Source organism: Gopherus evgoodei, chromosome 2 (genome assembly GCF_007399415.2).
Source record: "Gopherus evgoodei ecotype Sinaloan lineage chromosome 2, rGopEvg1_v1.p, whole genome shotgun sequence".
NCBI lineage: Eukaryota > Metazoa > Chordata > Testudines > Testudinidae > Gopherus > Gopherus evgoodei.
In genome coordinates, this window is record NC_044323.1 from 269,950,363 (window position 1) to 269,963,501 (window position 13,139).

The window sequence follows — 13,139 nt, forward strand, 5'->3', positions numbered from 1 at the left end:
AAAGAAATAAGTGACATTATCTTCAAAATCTCTCTTGTACACAAAAAGGACATGACAGATGAGCAGATTCTTGACAAAGTATTACATCCCCAAAAATGATGTTAAAAGAATGTTGGGTTGCACCATAAAGCATTCAACAATTAGGAAATCCTGAATGATGGCTGCTATGCAACCTTGATTCACCCCCTTGTGCAAATGCTTTATGATAAAGTCTTCAATTACATGATCATATACTACTTTTTCGACAGGCCTCTTGCCTCTTTCAAAGCACAGGAGACAGTTCAATATTTCTTATTTATCCTCTTCATACTGTGCATGGTCATAGACATTATTTACTGCATACCATCCAAACCCTACACTGAATACAGAATTGTTCATTTCCTCATGGTCTTTTCTATGATGCTATCAATATAATATCTTAGAATTTTACATGTTAACAAATTTAGCTTCATAATGCTCTTGTGAGGTTGAACTGGTATTATTGGCCTCCTTTTAAACATGGGGAACTGAGGCTCAGAGATTAAAGCCAAAGTTGTCAATTACAATTTTGGGTGCCCAATCTGAGAAGCCTTGTGCCTGGGTTTTCAGAGTATTTAGCATTTTATAACACTTTGTATGTTCAGAGCAGAGCTACCATTGTCAGTTGTAACTGTGATTACTTCTATAAATTAAACCCCAGGTCTTTGAACTTGGGTACCCAGAAAATGAGAAAAACACAGTGACTACCTGTGAAAATTCCCCACCCCTGTCATGGTATAACCCCCACTCTGAACCTTAGCGTCCAAAAGATGGGGTACCAGTATGAATCCCCCTAAGCTTAATTACCAGCTTAGATCTTGTAGTGCTGCCACCAACCAGGACTTGCAGTGCTTGGTACACTCTGGTCCCCCCAAAAACTTCCCAGGGGACCCCAAGACCCAGACCCCCTGGATCTTACATAAGGAAAGTAAACCCTTTCCCCCACCGTTGCCTCTCCCAGGCTTCCCTCCCTGGGTTACCCTGGAAGATCACTGTGATTCAAACTCCTTGAACCTTAAAACAAAGGGAAATGCACCTTCCCCCCTCCTCTTTTCCCCTGCCCAAGAGGTAATACAGATTCAAACTCCGTGAATCTAAAACAGAGGAATTCCACCTTTCCCCCTCCCTTCTCTCTCCCTGTCTCCCACCAATTCCCTGGTGAGTACAGACTCAATTCCCTTGAGCCTCAACAAGGGGAAAAAATCAATCAGGTCTTAAAAATAAAAGTTTTTAATAAAAGAAAGAAGAAAATAAAAGTTGTCTCTGTAATTAAGATGGTAAAAGTTACAGGGTCTTTCGGCTTATAGGCACTAGAGAGAAGCCCTCCCCCCAGCACAAATACAAATTAAACTCCTTCCAGCAAAATACACATTTGCAGATAAAGAAAACAATCAAAAAGACTAAACTGCCTTCTACTGGTACTTACTATTTGAATAGAAAATTAGAGAGCCTGTAGGTACGTCTGGTTACTCTCAGAACCCAGAGAGAACAACAGACAAACAAACAACACAAAACAGACTTCCCTCCACCGAGATTTGAAGGTATCTTGTTTTCTGATTGGTCCTCTGGTCAGGTGGTCCAGGTTCACTGCTTGTAACCCTTTACAGGTAAAAGAGACATTAACCCTTAACTATCTGCTTATGACAACCCCTACCCCATTTGCTAGTGTCTTTTTCTATCCCTGGTTCTTCACCCTCCACCTACATTGTTCCTATTCCCCCCACCCTGACTTCTTCCCCTTACCCACATACTTGATTCTGATCCACCCTTTCTTCCCCTCAAACTCCTATCCTTCCCTCCCTTCCCCTTCAAGTTCCTGCCCTGTTCTCCCACCTGGCATCTCCCACTACCTACCCAGTTCTTGATGACTCTGCTTTCAAGTTAGACTGTTTCCTGAGGTCTCCTCACTGAAGGCAAAGGCCCGGCCCTCTGTTCTTGCCCCACAATGGACCACAGCAGCAATTTCAGGAAAATTCCTGAGCAGTCCCTATCACTTGGGCTGGAACATACCTATAACTCTGTGGGGATGGTACATGTGCAGTCCAATTACATGTAAGAGCTGTGAGGGGATGGAGCATGCTCAGTGCAAATGGAATCTTCAGACAATTTAGCTGCCAAATTCTAACAAGTCTCTATTGAACATGTGTGAACTGCCATTTTTCAAATGCTCATAACTAGGCCAAATTTTAGGTATTTTAATAGAAATGGCAATAGCACATCCCTGACAACATTGCAATCCCCTCTGCCAAATTTCAAGTCTCTGCTGCAACCCACGGTGATGCTACAATTTGTCATCTAAACAACTATATAAACAACTATTTTTAATATCCTAACCTTTCTCTTGAGAATGGCTGAACCTTGTAAGTTGACACTTAAAAAAAAATCATCCTGAGGCTGACACCGGGCATGAAAATGTTCAACTTGAAACATGAAAGCTTGGCAAAAGTTATAAGTAACTGTAAACAGGGTCTTATAACACAGTGTCGGGAAACATGAACTTCGGGCAGTGATACCTTCACTATATATAACAAAACAGCATGAGTTCTTCTGGGACTTGGCGATCTTCTTGAAGATAAGTGGTGTCTGCTAGAGAAGATTCAGCAGTAACCTTATCTTGCCTGGGAAAAAGGTGAAGTTTAGGTTGGGTTTAGTTAAAATGATCTTGCTAAGGCCCACCACTTTTCCTAATGTAGTTGGAGGGTAATACCTTTAGCTCAATTTTAGCAGGGTGGGTGTAGGCTACAACTTGACCTTTTAGCCAAGCCTGACCTAAACTTTGACCACTTTTTATTAGTCAAGAAAAGGCCAGTGTGTAGTTTAGTTAAAAACAAGAACAGGCTCTGCCTTGCCCACTGCCTTCAACTTTGCAATGATGTGCGATGTGCTGCTTCTCAGGCCTACAAATCCTATGCAGATGTGTAAAAATATAAATTGAATCCTAAAGTTTAGGAGGGTTTCTACTCCTTCCCTATCCAGAAATGCCGAAGGTGAAAATGAGCTGCACTACTGCAATAAGGAAGGGAAAAAAAAATCTGTGCTGTCCTGTCTTAATTTAGTTGCGTGGTGTCTGCAAGTTAAAACATGTTTTTAAAAGATCCTGAGACAAACACTGAGGGATTTTCTAGATGAAGAGTTAGTGCATGGCAAGCCAGGGTGCAAATCTACCTCACATCAGCGTGCTGCACATTAACTGTGTGTGTGTGGACCCTGCTGCTATGTGCTAAAAGTACCCTAGTGCTCTTTGACCTGTTTCAAACAGTTCTGTAGCTTTACACCCCAGGTTGCCACACACAACCTCTCAGTCTAGGGAAACCCTGAGTCATTGAACAAGTTGAAGGAGGCAGAAGAAGGCCTGTTGCAACCCAGATGGACTACTGTGCTTGACAAGTGTCAAGTGTTTGAGCTCTGGTGTGGGTGAATCTATATATACAAGGCTATATTCGTGACACATTTCAAGACATTTTTAAACAAGTCATCCCATAATGTAAAGAGCAGCAACATCTTATCTATATGTTTTACCTGAAAATTCCCTTCAATATATTTAGTTTTACCTTCAATGAGAGTATATTTACTGTTTTAAAATTACCTTCAGTACCCAGTCTTTGACTGATCCAAAGAAAAGTACCTCTAAAGTGAAGAAAATTGATTTAACACCATTTCCCTAGGATCAAACCAAATGATGCAGAAGACTAGTCACAGTTTAAAATCCTAGGATAGCTCTGCATACTATTTCTATGCATTGTACATGGATATTTAATCCTGTTATCTAGTATAAACACCATGTTAAGTTTTGAACTATTTTGAAATATGTATTGATTATCCTCTAGCACTGGAGCAACTAAAGTAGTCATGGAAATATTATTAACCCACATGCCACAGATATAAACAAATGTCTCATTATAGTGTACACAACTCCGTCTGAAAAATTAATCAATGTTTATTTGGGGAAAAATAAGCAGGTGAAAATGGGAACAAATACAGTCCTGTGGATAGTACATTTTATTTATTCTCCATTGCAGATGTGCAGCCAATAAAAAATAAAAATGACTTAAATATTTTAGGAAATTACCTGCAGTAGGTCAGAATCCCCAGTGTTCCAAATCACGTATAGCCATTTACACCTGTTCTTAGTGGGTATGAAATGCTACCACTTCAGAATGGTTCAAAGCCATGGAAAATGATGGCCAGTGTGTGTCTCTCTAGAAAAGAAGCCTATATGAGCTGTTCTCAACTGGATTCAACTCACACTTTTCATAGCTTAGATCCAGAGGTAGTTCCAAGCCAGCTTTACACCCCTTGATCCAAGCGATAGCCTGATGCCAAACCAACCCCCTGCTGTCCCAAGTGCAAGTTCTGAGAAACCAGACAGAGGCAGGCTGGGTTTGAAGAGCTCTCTGGCTTCCTAAATAATGTAAAATGATTCTGTTATTTTCCTATAAGTTAAGCAAAATCCTATCTAATTTAGTTTGTATTGAAACATAAAATTAGATTAAATATGCATTCAGTCTGTTGATTACTGTGAAGCCATTTTCTGTAAAGATTTGCTCCTACTGCTGAATAAAATACATTGCTGTTTGAAGGCTGTTACCCAACAAAAGTCCATTTTTAGTTCACTCAAGGAGTCCAGTCACCCTGGGCATATCCTAGACAATTCTTATTCTCTTTCATGTATACATACAGTATTGGTAATAATCTATTTTTGTATTTATACATCAAATGTTAATACCAACCAAAACAACAAAACTCAGTAGATGGAAGTATGGTTAATTTGCATGTAAATGAAGTTGGCCAGAGCAGACTTTGCCCTTTCTCCCCAATAAAGGGAGCATAGATCTCCATCCTCTAGGCCCTTTTGGCCATGGAGCTTATAAAAATAAAAGACAGTGTTAAACTTTCTGAAAAAATACAGTCATATATGTAATTCACAAGACTAGATTTCAATTCACTTCAATTTAATTCAAAATTTTATTTCAATTCACAAGACCCTTGTGTTAGGGCAAAATCTTGTTTTGGTATATTTCTCCTCTAGTCTCCATCTTGTTCTGTAAAAACAACACGTAGAACTCCATTTCATGGAGAGCTTCCTAACTCTCCCTTTGCCTTCTTTGCAAATTAGAGTGGGAAAGGCAGGGAGCGGTTAGAGGATGTGATGGCGTAGTCTGCCTAGCAACAGCAGATTATATAGATGACAGCCTTACTGCTGCTCGGGGCTGTCCATCCTAGAGGCAGCCAGAGTCTCCCATCTTCCACAGGCTGGTAAGGAGTCCAACTAGGACAGGACTATAGCATATGGTGTCAGGTTCCATTGGTGTCATACATTGCATGCACGTGTTCTTGTTTTCATCTGCAAGTCTGCATACTACCACTCAGGACAACGCATAGGGAACAGAAGACAGAAGGAAGAAGAGAGAAACCACTTACCTGGTGATCATCATGTCCTGTTCATGTGTTTCAGTGTTCCTGTGGTCCAGAGTCTTCAGTCTTCATTGGCTCTGTCCAGGATCCCAGAACCATCCTCATCACAGTCAGGATTCGTTCTGTGGGACAGTCGGGGTCCATCCCTTGAACAGTTGGGGTTCGTGCCTAGGACAAGGAGAGAGATGGTACTGCAGTTTCCTTTTATTGTCTTTTGATTATCCCAGTGTACCAGATTTGTGTGCTCCAGACTTCAAGTCCATTACCATCTACTGTTAACAACAAAGCCATTTGTTATTACTTGTGTCATTTGTATTTACCTGTGCTCTGTTATTACTCGTAACAAGGGCTCTGCTTTTAAGACCATGTTGATCTAATAAATCTTACTATATTTGCACCTTACCCTGTTACTTTCATTGTAATCACTCCAGTGACCAATACGGGAGGGGGAAGGACCTGCAGATAAGCCCATCTTCTGAGTGACCTCGGGAAGTAAAAACCTTAAAAATTGTTTTGGGCTAACTCTTGAGTGAACAATATCTCATGGGTGTAATCAAAATTTGTCCCATTGCAGCCACTGGGACTACTACTTCACCAAGCTGAGCTAAAAGCTGCACAATCAAGCCCACTGTGACACTTTGGCACTTAAAAACACAATCTTCCATTTTCCCCTTGTTTTTTGTCTTTTATGTTCTGTACAAGCTTAGTTTTCTTCCAATCGCTAGCCATAGGCTGAGAGTTTGCAGCAGAGTGTGACCTCATAAATGTCAAACACAATGTAAATATTAAAAAAGAAGATTCACAGAGGAGCCATTCCTCTGAGTCTAGTTCTTACATCTTGGGTCAGAAGAGAAAGCTAGCATCCTACCACAATCTCTGCTGTATTTACTCCATCTTCTCTGTGTAGCTGGTAAAATCCAGAAATATCTCTTGGTAGGTGACGAACACATGTTGAGTTCTGGATAGCTATTTGATTGTTAGTTTTCTTCAAGTATTTTGACCTAAGTTAAAGCCATCTTACTTTTCAGACACTCTGTGCTTTTGTGTTTAGCAATATGATTTTGTATTATAGTCTATAGGCCAGATTTTGCTGTGGATTACATAATCCAGGTGTGACATACTGGGCTACACTCCAGACAAGGGGGGTGGGGGTGGGGGCTGTGTCACTGCTGTCCTGTAACATAGGGTCTTGAAATACCTTGCTGTTGTAGACTCTAACCTGAACTGCTCGCCACCAGCATGCAGATCACTCCCAGATGTATTTGTGTAGCTGCACCCTGCCAGTCACACCCTGGATCTCACCAGCCTTGGTTATAATGCAGGGTGACCCCAACATACTCCCAATCCCAGACTTTCCCCCAGAAATGTATGGTTTGTACTGCCAGCCCTTTTCTGGACAGTATAAATATAGTAAATTCATTATTACTTAAGGGAATAATATACCTGTTTATTACATTAAATGGAGTTACCCAAACACTTCAACTTAAAGATACTGGACTAGATAAAAGAATAAAACAAGTTTATTAACTACAAAGAGAGATTTTTAAGTGAGTACAATGAGGCATAAAAGTCAGAAAATAAAGATAAAATGCTTTCCAGTGCCTAATTTAACAAACTATTCGATTTTTGCAAAGTTTCTCACCACATGCTTCCAGCAAGATTACTGACCAAACTCTTCAGGTCAGCTTCCCCCTCCCAAGTTTAGGACAGACCTATTTGCCAACTTCTGCCTAGGAAGGGCTGTGAGGTTTGGACCTTGTGTTTATAATGTCATACAAGGGAATCTTATAACTTCACATTCAAATTTGCCATATATGTTTTACCAGGATAATACTGACTAGCAAATTGCGAGTTTTCAAATGATATCTTACGAGGCACACCTTGTACAAAGATTATTACAATAAAGTGTAGGAGTGCAGTCTGTCACACCAAATGACAGCAGTTGGTCAATGGCTTTATACCAAATTGACAGTCATGTAACTCAGAATTGAATCTAGGCCTCTAAATAAACCAATTTTGTTAAGTAATTGCTTTCTTAAGACAGAGATACTGAAAATTGAAATGCAGATATTGGAAACTTAAACTCGCTTCTATGTTTCATTTGCTTACTTTAGTTGTGTGATAGAATTTCAGGATGCAATATTCAATCGCCTCCAAAAATATTTCAATGATTTTTCAGATTCAGACTTAAATAGTGATGCTAAAATGAAAGAAGCAATAGTCAAGGCATTTCGAGAAGGAGAAGCCCTTGGTTCTGAATCAGATCATGTGCTTTTCTGTGCGTTCTCCTGCTTTCATTAAGGAAATCCAGAACTTGCCTGGGGAACTTTAAATCTGCCTTTTTAACAAAATTTCAACTAGAGGAATTTCTTAGGATGACAAATCAAGGAATGTTGATGTTTTCTTTTTTTTCTCCTAAAGATCATATCTGTCAGGGTTGGAAAAGTAAAACACCACCTGGGACACCAAGTCTGGATGGGGAAAACTTCCTTTAGCATTCAGCCTAATGGCTCTTGTGATCTCTACACAACATTCCATCTCCTGTTTATCTTTGCTGTGAGGATTTTTTTTTCACGTGTCTAACTATTTCTCTCCCTTTTTTAATTTCTAGATGTTAATTCTTGTTATTTCTCTGCCTCCTCTCCAAACTCTCAAATGGTTATTTAATCCACTGATAACTATGTAACACATCCCTCTCTATGCCTGATCCACAGAGGATATGAGTGTGTTACAGCCTCATTCAGGAAGCTTTATCTCAAGCTATAGTGATTCATGCTTTTAGCTCTGGAGATCCCAGATTCAATCTATTATGTGTGGGCCACAGTGGTGGCCATCATAGTGGCAGATTTATTATATGTCCTCATTTATCTCCTTTTCTCCAATCTTTCCATTTTACATCCTTTTAACCTCTTTTCACACCGCATTCTCTACTACTTTTATTATTTCATCGCAGTTCTTTAGATTTCTCTTGAATTTACCCACCTCCCTTTTATAATGAGGCACCTGAAACTCTTTCCAGTATTCTGAGCATAGCTGGCCAATCCATTTAAAGAAATCTCTCTCTTGATTCCTGTGTCCTAGAACAGCATTTGCCTTTTTATCAGCCTTGCTTCTTCATTAGCTCATGTTTAATTAGTAATCTGCTATCTTTCCAATATCTCATTTAGCATTAGTATTACTTTTTAAGCAGCATTCCTCCATTTATATTAAAATATTTTGTGTGTGTGTGTGTGTGTGTGTGTGCGCGCGCGTGCGCATGCACGCGCTGGATATTATTTTTCCTTGGTCTTATTCCATATAATTGTTCCTGTCTCGCAGATAATTTCTTATGGCTCTTCTGTGGTGTCATAAGTAGAGGACCAGGGGGGTTGATGACATTTATTGATTTATCTATTAAAATATATACTAAATCTTTCTGCCCCATCATGTCATGCACCAACCTAACCTATGTAAATATATGTTCTTTTTCTTCCTACAAAGCCTCCCTCCCCACTTCCCTCCTCTTTTTTGTGATGATCACTTGTTGTACCTTGTCTTAGATTAAATATAAGGTCATTGGAGCAGGGACTGAGTTTCCCTATGTGTTTGGACAGCATCTCTTGTCTTGATTACAGTCACCCTCACCTCCTTGTTTTCCCTGCTTCTCAGCTCCTCTCTCTGTAGGCTATCAATAACACAGCTGCTGCTGTCAATCTTCCTTTCCCATTGCTCCTATCATTTCATTCCCTCCTTAAATCCCTTCCTGAACTTCCTCCCTCTTAACATGTTAGAACTCTTCTTCAGCTGCCAGACCTTAAATAATTTCCCCATCCACATCTGTGCTCTACCTTTCTAGATGCAGCTGGTGGTAGTAGTGATGGAAGGTGTAATATAGATGGCATTCAGGCATTTTTACTATCACATTGTTTAACCCTCTATTTACCTAGGCACTTAAATTGTCCTCACCACCTATAGTATTTGAGTAGAGTAGGATTAGTTAGAGAACATGGTGGTAGAAATGTCAGAACCCTGTCCACCTCCAGCTACCAGTATTAAGACCTGTAGTAGATGTACACTGATGGTGAATTATAGCTATGAAGTTAGATAGCATAGGCACAGCGCTAGTGAGTTTTTGCTCTTGTACTTTTCTTTAGAAATAGTATTTGGAGATTTGTATGTCAGGCTAACAAGCTTGAACATCACAGGCAAATACTGGAAACAACAGCTCTACGTAAGCAGAGGAAAGGGATTTTCTGAAGCAAAGAGTATGCTTCTTGAGGTGGGCCTGAATTCATTACTGAAATTCCTTGGTTGGCTAGAACTGTCATCTAACAGTCACACCAATATATTTAAAAATCCCAAAGAGGCATTTCCCATTCTAAGGAGGAATCTCAAGTGACAGATTGTCAGCTTCCATTTCATGTGGAAGGTTGAGCTTGAGTAACTGTGAATTTTGTTTTTCTAATTCCTTATACCCAAGGCCCCTCAAATCTATCTGTTGTTTTCTATGTGAATAGATGGGACAGTTATAGTCAAAGTATGAAGCCACCATTAGTCTAAACTGAACACGTTACAGAGCAGCATCAGTCTCTTTTCCAAAGGACACATTTAGGCTCTTTGCATTAGAAAAGGGGATTGACTTACAGGGCAGGGCATCATTGCCTATTCTGCCTCAGACATTCAGGGCTAAGGAATTCTGTGGCAGAGCTAGGAACTAAACTCATTCTCCTCAATCCAGGGCTTTATCCACAAGACCATACTTCCTCTCACTAAATATATTACTGTTCCATATTGGAGCTATTTTTTCTTCATTTGGAAGATACACACTATTTTATATAAACACTGGAATGTTAAACTATCTAAGTGTCAATGCTAGCTGCCAAAAACGTAAAGATGATACTAAAAGCCCACTCATTCCCCTTCTGCCACCAAAACAAACTGAAATACAGAGACCAACAGAGTAGATGAAAAACTAAGACACTTTTGAGAGCAATACAAAGCGGCTCAGAGCAGTATGGTTCCGGAATTTGTTTAATTTCAGCCAAGAATATCCCTCCTTTATTTGCACAAAGGGAAACTGATAGCAGCTCAGAGTCCAATGAAACAGACTAGAAAATAATGATTGAAAGGCCTGATGCTGAAAATAATTCTGCTAAGGAGGAATCTGTGCATTGGGAGGTAGCAGGAAATGTGCTTTCATGTCAATCTAAAGTCTTTCTACATTGGCCCAGTCCCATAAAAACTGCAAAAGTGCAGACTGAATTACTTTCAATGAAACTCTTTCCCCCTTACCTGCATTAAATTCAACCACATGGATGGCGGTAGTCTGAAAATGTGTGTGCTTGCATTTACTCTGATCCAGCGAATGTGTGCACAATAGCCTTTAACACGCCTGCTGAAGAAATATGAGTGGACTCATAGGACCATCAATGCTGAAAAATGTTTGAGAAGGGAAATATACATTGAATCAAGTAGCAAAAGACCACAGAAATGAAACGTCACTGTGGCAAAACAGATGAGGCTGATGGGCAGTAAATGACAGTAAATGTAGCGAGAAACATTTAGGGCCTGATCATTGGATTAAAATCTGTATGAAGAAGCCTTTGTAGGTGAATCATAATTTTGCTCATTAATGAGGTCATCCATGTTCTTTCACTGTCCCTCCCACCTCCTGACAAGTTGAGGAAGTGTTCCTGCAGGGTGGGGTGGAGACCCCACATCACCCTTAAGAACCACTGAGTAATCTGTGGTTGCATTACCTTTTTTTAGTGGTCCCTTTCTGTATTGTTCACAGAAAGAGGAAGCCCTGGCAACATAAACCAGTGGATTTGCGCTGTTTAGGAGCTGTGGTGGAGAGAATGTCTCAGGTGTCCACCAGACCAAACCTCATCTACATCTTCTAAAATAAGTTATTCACTCTTCCATTTCTATGCTCCTTTTGCACTTCTGAGTTCTGCTGGTAGTGGTAGTAGGCTGTTCTCCTCAGATTTATAGCTCAGGTTTATAGCCACAAGATGTTTAAATAAACTTTGGAGAAACATTCCAACTTTTGGATATTGGTTTTAACCAAACCCAAGTCTGAGCCTTTTGAAATTTGATCTTTGCTAATTAAAATAAGTAGAGGAATCCAAATACTAAAAACACAATGTTCACAAATATTTATTTAAATACAGACAAGTTGGTCAGATGAATCATATTCATACTGCTCATTATTCATTATATGTGAAAATTCATGCAAAAGGGCATTTCTTTGCCTTATTTTTTGTAGAATAGCTGTTCTTTGTACAGGTTCCTGAATTCATATGCCAAAAGGGCATTTGTATGTAAGCAAGAGTATTAGCTATTCATTGCTTTCTGTCAGTATTTGTTATTCTCCTGTTTAAAAATATTTAAGTCCTTCAATCAGGGAACAGAAATAATGCCATGTGATTTGGGTGACCAGTCACAAACCATGAAGAGCAAAGAGTTAATGTCAATAGCTCGCAAATACTTTAAAAGCTGAAATTTGTTCACATAAATTATTTAACAGCTACTTGTGAATAACAAATACACAAACAAGGTCCAGTGAGAAGCCATCTTTAATAACTACTAGGCAGGAGGTGAACACTGATTACTGCTGTTGACAGTTTATTTAAACTAGCAGTGTGCATGATTCATAGCCTATCATTTTTGTTATCTCATCCTACCTCTACTTCATACACCTAATTGTCCACCATGGCTTAAACTGCAAGCTGTTTGGGGGCAGAGACTGTCATTTACTATGAGTATGATTTTCAAAAGCACTCTCTGTTGGCTTAACTCTATCCCCATTGATGTCAATGGAAAACTTTCCATTTGGCTTCAGAGGAAACAAGGTTTGGTCAATGCTGAGCACTTTTGAAAATCCAAACCTATATGTTTGAATTGTCCCTAATACTATAGGGCTCCAACCTGATTATGGCCTCTCCATCCTACCAAAAGAAAACTCCCCAACGTTGTATTTTGATCTGGATGAGCAAACTGCCGAACCTACCTGCAACGTCAGCCACCACCGCCAGTGCAGGCTCAACAGACCTCCCACATGGGTCACGACGCAGGCACCTAACTGAATGACAGCTGCAATGGTTATTAATAAGAACAACCTGGGATTTATGAACCGGAAAAAGAATTAAATTCCCTGGGTGACATCATCTTAATGAATAATTTAGCCAACTCTAATATGCATTATCATGCTTGGTATCTTGAAAAAAAGAATTTAAGAGTTGAGGCATTTAATTTGAAAACATTTTTTCAAGAATAGCAATTTATTATCTTTCAGAGTTTTACTACATATTTTTAAAAGGCATTTCACATCATCCCCAAACATGCTTTTTCCTATACAGAGCAGTTCCAGCCACTCATTTTATAATGTATTAATATATACACTTATAAAAAGTAAAGGTAGATCGTGCCAAACCAATCTGATCTCCTTCTTTGAGAAGGTGACGGATTACTTAGATAAAGGAAATGCGGTAGATATAATTTACCTAGATTTCAGTAAGGCGTTCGACACGGTTCCGCACGGGAAACTGTTAGTCAAATTGGAAAAGATGGGAATGAATATGAAAGTTGTAAGTTGGATAAGGAACTGGTTAAAGGGGAGACTCCAGAGGGTCGTATTGAAAGGTGAATTGTCAGGCTGGAAGGAGTCACTAGTGGAGTCCCTCAAGGATCGGTTTTGGGACCGATCTTATTTAACCTTTTTATTA

At 39.6% G+C, this 13,139-nt stretch overlaps 1 long non-coding RNA gene across 1 annotated transcript; it reads right to left on the bottom strand.

Moving 5' to 3' along the window:
• Nucleotides 1-1,578: 1,578 nt before the first annotated feature.
• LOC115645233 lies at nucleotides 1,579-11,219 on the bottom strand. Its single transcript, XR_003998688.1, has 3 exons — nucleotides 10,705-11,219; nucleotides 5,440-5,601; nucleotides 1,579-1,617 (listed from the first exon to the last, which is right to left on the bottom strand). It is a non-coding gene; the product is annotated as an uncharacterized LOC115645233 (long non-coding RNA).
• Nucleotides 11,220-13,139: the final 1,920 nt, after the last annotated feature.